Here is a 7,342-nt window from a genome sequence, read left to right on the forward strand (position 1 = left end):
ACGGTGGAAAACCTGATTTGCAGAACTCTGCTCATCTAATGGAAGAGAAAATGGGACCGTCCAGCCTCTCTGCTCTGCCACAGCTAATCAGCATGGCTCAAAATCTAGAGCCCAAATCCTTGTGATGAAAGGCTTGTGGACGGCCTGTCGCCTCTGAACCAAAGCTCCTGCTGGCACTAATTCCACTGACGTCAGCGCCGACATCCCCAGCAGAGAATTTGCTCCCCAGAATTATTCCAAGCAATTGTTTAGTGAATAATTCCGGATAATGAAAATGCAGAGGGGAGGAATTGGAAAGTTGTTCGCTGTCAATTCACAAAAGGGAGGAATGGAGGAATTTATCATGTCAATGGTTTGCCTATGAATTATTCACTTACTTCACAAAAAAAAAAAAACCAAAAAAACCCCTTTCTCCGTGCCCCATCCAAGATGAGGTTTGCCAGCTTTGTTGTAATGTGTTTTTGATGTGCTGATTGCTGGTAATGCCCCCCATCAGCTCCCGCATGTTGAATTACACATTGTACACATGACACGTGAGTGCCGCTGCTTGAGGGGAGGTCGTCCCCAAACCAGCGAGGGGAAGTAAAACAGCAGTGCTAAATCTAGGAATGATGCCAGCGAAGCTATAAACAAGTGGAAAGGCTATTAACAGCGTATAACCTGATGCTGTTATACCAATAATGGGAGGAGACTATGCATCAGCAAGGGACATTAGAGCAATGTTTTACTGTCTCCATGCTCCTAAGCATCCATTTGGCAGCAGGAAGGGCAATGCTGTTGAAAGGGGGTTGACGGAGGGAGGTAGAAGAAATATGCTGCTGCGGAAGATGGAAGGTGAAGGGAGGGTGGGATGGGAAAGGACGAATGGTTGTTTTCAGTTGCTGTCTCTATGGTGTGCATGCTCAAACAGAGAACCTTAATCAGAGGCTGGGCAGAGATGAGTTGAGCTTATGGACTGGTCTCTTTGAGGAGGGGAATGGGCAGCACCAACCCGATGCACATCAGTGCTAAACCTGCAGTTAACCGCATGCATCTGATCTTGCTTGGTGATGGGTGAGCTGCGAGCCTGGAGCACTTTGCTCCCAAACTGGGGCTGGGAAAATAATCTAGGGAGGGGATAAATGGTCAGGAGGAGCATGTGTTTATTTTTCTTTCACTACTATTTAAACTGACATTGATTTAGCTAAAGATGCTATTTAACACCCCATTTAAGTTACCATAGTAAGAAATGTCCACACAAGTGCTTTCAGGGCGTTCACTGAATTGGTTTGAAACCTCAGCTAGAAAGTGGTATCATTTACTGGAAGAGGCAAGATCTTACGCTCATTTTCATAAAATAATAGTGCTAAAATTGAGCCAATTTCTTAAGAAGCTAAGCTTATAATGCTAAGCTGAGTTTTCACTAAAGACAGACACACATTTTGGACTAAGAAATGAGACTAGAAAAAAAAAAACAAAAACAGGTTATCATCTATCACCTGCATTACATTTGTACTTTCATGCCTTTCTTAAGATCTTCTCAGGGCTGGTCTCTGTACAAGCATGGAGTGAGAAGTTTCTCCTACCTCACAGCCCATACAGAGGAAAATTGAACAAGTGCAAAGGGACAGGACCAAGAAATGACTCTGACAATGTTTTTACAGCACTTTGCATTTTTTTCTCATGCCCAGGCTGTGGAGGAGATGCTTCCCTGCATGAAGAGCAGAGGTGGCTCCGGTGCTGGGATTCCTCCTGCTGAGTAAGTAAAGAGAAACACAATCGCACCCATCATTAATTCAGAGAGCCAGGGGAGTGCTGCGTGGTTTTTTTGTAAATGCAGTAGACTCTCCTACGTGGTAACAAATTGTGAGAGAGGTGTTGTATTGCTCCTCAGTGACTCTGGCTGTTGCTGGATGGATAAGGTGGTTCATGGCGGGGGAAAATGTTCCCAGGGAAGTGTTGCTTGTAAGCAGCTATTGATCTTATGAGATGCTGCAGAAAACGTGTGTCTGAGGTATCACATTCATTTCTGATTTCTCTTTTGGTGTTGCCTTGCATGTCCATGGTTCAGTGGAAGGATCGTCTGTGGGGGAGAAGAAAACATTGCGAAATAAGGTTTCATTAGGGTTCTTATCCTTGGGGAGACAACTGAGGACGCTCAGTTTGGTGGTCCCTGGACTGTCAAAGTTTATTCTTTCTAGTTAAGACTAAAGGTGAAAGGATTCATTCCAAATGAGTGTGTGTGAGCAGGGCCGGGATGGGAGGATGCTGCCAGGCAGGTCCATGGACCAGTTTTACTGTCACAATCTGGGGTTAAATGGGCTGAAATCAGCTTTGCAGGCTCTGCCCAGGTAAAAGGAAAGGCTGTTTGTTGATGCTTCCATTGGCTCTGTCCTATTTAGCAGCACCCAGGGGTGAACATCTAGAATTACCATCTGGAAGGAAAAACACATGGTGACTCCAAGGTTTCCAAGAACCTTTTGCTGTTTTACTTTAGTCAACGGGTTGGCCTTAGGGTTGGGTTGGAGCTGTTGTGGTCAAGCCTGGGAGGTCTGTCTCATTACCCGGGGCTGTGGCTCAGGGCAGGAGCAGCGGAAACATTTGTTTGCCAAGAGCAGGGGGTGATGAACTGGTTCTTGTCTGGGTGGTACCACACTCCATCTTCACAGCACAGGGTCACCTTCTGCTTCCAGGATCAACAGGGAGTATGTCCTTTGCCAAGGGAATGTCTCTGGGTTTGCTCTAGACACAACCAGGAGATGAACAAAGAGGGTCACTGTTGTGCATTGAAACTTCTCCATCCCTGGGAAGCCTGTGGGCATTTTGTCCCTGGGGCAGGATTTCAGGACATATCTTCATACAAGGCTTGCCTGTCTTTTGTGAAGATGCTGTAGGACAGCCAGAGAAACCTTTCTTTCCCCAACAGAATAAGAAGGGGGTTGTGGAAGGAAAACAATTACACACACACACACACACGCCATTTAGCTGTCCAGTTTGAAGGATGGGCCAAGAGGAGGATGGATGAGATGGCACAGTGTGCAAGTGGCAGCAGAAAGCTGTGTGTGGGGCTCCATTCAAACCTCCATACATTAGAAAGCCTTTGGGGGGGGTATCACTGCTGTGTATCGTAGACCTGCATCTCCACATAGCTGTGTGTGATGGGGCATTTGGGTTTTGTACGTGAGGAAAGAGGGAGTTAGAGCTCTGCCAGCGAAAGGTGCATGGAGATGGTGTGCTTCGATTTCCCTGTGCTGGGAGGAGCTGAGCGGGGGAGGCTGGGCTTTGTGCAGGCAGATGTGTTAAAAGGAAAGTGAATCCTGTGGTGTAAAGATAAAAATAATCAAGTGTATGGGGTGCTTGTGTGTGTGCACGTGCGGGCATGCCTGGAGAGACCTTACAAGGCGAGAAATAATATCACGTGTCATTAATTTGGGAATATGTTGAACATTTGGGGTGAATGTGTATCACAGACTAGTGTGTTTGGATCATGCAGGGGAAGGGTGTTGAGCCCCAGTGTTGCACGCAGGGTTAAATGGTGGGAAGTGCACAATCAGGGATAAAAGTCTGAAGGATGAGCTGATTTTCCTGGGAGTCCCCGCTCTCTCCTACCGTTTCACCGCAGCAGCCTGCGCAGTCTTTTATTGGTCCCATTAAAGCCAGTTGTCTGTGCAGGGATTGATTTCAGAGGAGCACAAAGTTAATTCATTTCCAAAATGAAAGGCTCGTATACATAAAACAGTCTCTGTCTCTTTCCTCTCCGCCCCTCTGGATAGGTGAGCCTGAGTATTTCATGCCATTTCCTTACAGCTCTGGAAGCCCTCACTGAGATTACAGTGAGGATAGAGACTATACTTCGCCTGCATGTAGATTCAAGGATAAAACGACAGATGTCTTTCATTAAACATCTCCGAACGAGCTGTTCAGGAGGCAATATGTATTCAGACACTATCAATATTTCATAAAGCTGTAATAGATGTTATCATAGATCCTCCATCCAATATTTATTGCACCATAATCACTGATACATTGCACCAGGGCTCTCCATCCACCCTCCCCTGCCTGTCCCCCCATAACACATGCAACCAGGTACACAAGATTTAAATGAAGTGCAAACCTAGCGCCACAATAAATTTGAAGGAGTTTGAAGTTGTTTGTTACTTGAGGCACTTTCAGGCCCAACGATAATGAAACAAATCTGTTTGCAGAAGGTGTTTTTATGGACGGGTTTCAAAGTGAGTTGGCTCAGTGTAAATCTCTGGGTTGAGGCCATTAGAAAGCATTTAAGCTGCAGCGAGGCAGTGGGCTGTGTCTCCAAGTCTGTGGGTGTTGGAAAGCAAAGGCCTAAAATTAGCAGCATGGAAAATATGAATCCTTTCGGCAGTCTGCTGCTAGGTCAATACAGGTAGAAGAGACCTGAGTACGGCTGGAGCCAGACCCTTCTCTCCCTGACCCCACCAGGATCCTGTTGAGCTTTCTGAGCAATTGTGGTGCTCCCAGGGGAGCTATGTAGGGAAAGGATTGGACCTGAAAGATTTATAGTTGGGATTTTCAAAGGAGCCTAATGGATGAAATTTTATAGTCAGTGTTACTTGGGAGGTCAGACCCCTGGTTGTGATAATCCTTTCTGCCTTCAAAGCCCACCAGTCTAAGGGAGGCCAGCTGTCACCCTCTACACTTATTCTTAAGTTGGTCAAACTTCTCAAAAGCATTTGGCTTTGTATCACAGGACATGCTAATGGATAAAGTGGAGCCATCCAAAATCAACATGGTGCACATTAAATAAATGGGGTTTGTAATTGGTTTCCAAATGGAGTCCTAAAAGGAGATTCCACATCAAACAGCTTTGTTTCTCATGGAGACGCTAAATGGCTGGTCTTGACCCTCTCCCATTTAATGTCCCCAGCAATGAGCCAGGGAATAAAAGAGAAGAATCTGTTAAATCCTCAGTGATAAATGTTAAAAGTGACACAAAGACTGGGGAAGAAAAGCAGCCCTTACAGAGCCCCAGTTAATGATATAGCACCTTGGGTTTGCTTGGCAGCCCTGGGTCAAGTAAACATGGTATTTTGGTATGGTCAAATGTCAGAGCATTCATCTCACTTAACTGAGGCCATCTAAATGTTCGGTATGTGGGGTCCACTTCTAGTCCTAGGAAGGCTGGAGGCACCTCCAGAACATGAGCTATTCATTGTACCTTAGATATCCCTTAGAGTGGGATGAATCACCTCCGGACAACGCCTATTTCTCTCTAGCAACAGTGGAGACATCTTAGAGGAGTACCTTACTTAAAACATATAACTCCTAGATGGCTAGAGCTGGGGAAGGAAGCCCAGCTGTGGAGCCAGGGAATGCAGGGAATAATTGCAGGATTGGGTAACTGATGATTCAGGAAAGCCCTGGGGAGACAGGAGGTCACTGATGAGCAACTTGTGCTCCTCCGGCCGGTTTTGCATAGGAAGGTTATGTTACCCCTGTACTTGGCACAGTATCCACAGTTCAAAAAAGGTGTGGAAATATTGGAGGAGATTCAAAGAAGAGCCAGAAAAAGACTAATGAATAGGAAATCACACCATTCAGAGAGCAAATCAAGGAGCGTGATCTGCTTAATTTAGCAAAGAGAGGGTAATAGCTGGTGGATGGCACAATTGCACCTGCAGGAAGGGAAATGGTCATACTGGAGAGCCTTACAACATGGCAGGGAAAAGCTGCACAAGCATCAGTGCCTGGACGGCTTTGCCAGGACAGCCCAGCCCAGGAGCAGGGTGGTGTTTTTCAACAGCAAAGGAAATGATTTGGTCATATTGCTGGATTTCTCATCACTGGATGTTTTGGAAGCAATTAACTCAAAACTATCCTTTTTCAGAGTTATGTGATGCATCCTACTGTGTTTCTCACAGGGGTTTAAACAGGGTCATGAACTGTAGAAAATGCCTAAGAAACACCTACTTCACCTAAATTTTATTGTCTCTTCAGGCCCATGGGGCCCTGAGGGGAAGCAGACCGTGAGGAATGTGCACACATGTGTGCAGGGGGAGGGATGATTTTTTAGTATGTGTGAAAAATATTAGCCTAAAGGTTCACAGCAGTCTTGAAATTTGGAACATAAGTGAGATAAGAGCCTTCCCTTCAAAATCAGGTGCCCACGAAGACAATGGGTGCTGAATGGGTTAGGGGACCTGGGAGAGTCTGGAGGTGCTGGAGAAGAGGAGGTATGGGCTGGGGTCTGGGTGGAACCAGCATCCCAGGCAAGGTGGGAATGAGAAGCACTCATCTCTGTGTCTCACTCCATTGCATTGCTTTAAAACAACACCCTAAAGCCAAGCATCATGTCTGTAAACAAATGGGATTTTAGCTTTGATTCTCTATAAATCACTGGAGCCATTTTCATATTGGAGAGCGGTGTGAGGGCTGGAGTGTAATGAGCTGGTTCGTGGGGCAGGCAGGGAACGTTTTTATTTGACTCTTTCAGGCCCTGTGAGCCCCCAGGTTTGACTTTGAGTTTCTGTGAAACAGAAAACATTTGCTGATGTAAGGGAGCCTGAAATAACTAGGAAAGCTTGGGGGCTGCTGACACTTGAATAAATCCAAATGTCCTGGTATTTGGTTAAACTTGAATCTGAATATTTGTGTATGTTTTTTACAACATTTACTTGCCTCAGGGAACAATTTGTGGAGCTGAAATAATCCAAGAGCTTTTTTTTTTTTTTTTTTTTCCCCTGCCTGGTATTTCCACCCTCCAGGAAGTGAAAAGCCTTGAGAAGATTGGATCATGCATTATTTTTACCCTTGCAAATAGTTCCCAGACGCACGGAGCTCAAGCTGTGAAAAATGCACAATGTAAGCCCACAGTGTGCACCAGCTCTTGAAATGCCAGCTGGGGAGCTGAGACTGGACCATTTGTCTCACGGATAAAACCTTGGTGGGGCCCCAGCTGGGACCACATCACCTGGAGGTGTCTTGGCAGAAACATGACCCCGCTTTTCCCAAACATCACCCTCTCTGCATTGCTCGAGTGGGAAGATGCACGCACCTTGGTTCCTTTGAGTTGAATTTCAGATTTCTGAGAAAACCTGGCTTCCTGACAACTTGGCTTCATCTGCTTATTATATGTAACACATAACCTCCTTAATATTACACATGGTATGTTTAACTGCTTAATTTACTTTGGGAAGTATTGCCAAGTACAGCTATTCTGTTGACATATCATTTGCATGATAAACTAGTATATTTTAAGCCACAAATAGGATGCTTCTGTGAGCTATCTGTCTACACTTTTACAAGCTACCGGCAGTATAGTATCTCCACTCCTTAAGTTTGAGAACATAGCCCCACATCATGCCCGGGGAGGGAATGAATGATCCTT

At 45.6% G+C, this 7,342-nt stretch overlaps 1 long non-coding RNA gene across 1 annotated transcript; it reads left to right on the plus strand.

The window, feature by feature from the left end:
* The first annotated feature begins 610 nt into the window (after window positions 1-610).
* LOC138689451 (uncharacterized) lies at window positions 611-7,108 on the plus strand. The gene is made up of 3 exons (XR_011328280.1): window positions 611-834; window positions 1,671-1,738; window positions 6,720-7,108. It is a non-coding gene; the product is annotated as an uncharacterized lncRNA (long non-coding RNA).
* The last annotated feature ends 234 nt before the right edge of the window (window positions 7,109-7,342 follow it).

Source organism: Haliaeetus albicilla, chromosome 16 (assembly GCF_947461875.1).
Source record: "Haliaeetus albicilla chromosome 16, bHalAlb1.1, whole genome shotgun sequence".
Taxonomy (NCBI): Eukaryota; Metazoa; Chordata; class Aves; order Accipitriformes; family Accipitridae; genus Haliaeetus; species Haliaeetus albicilla.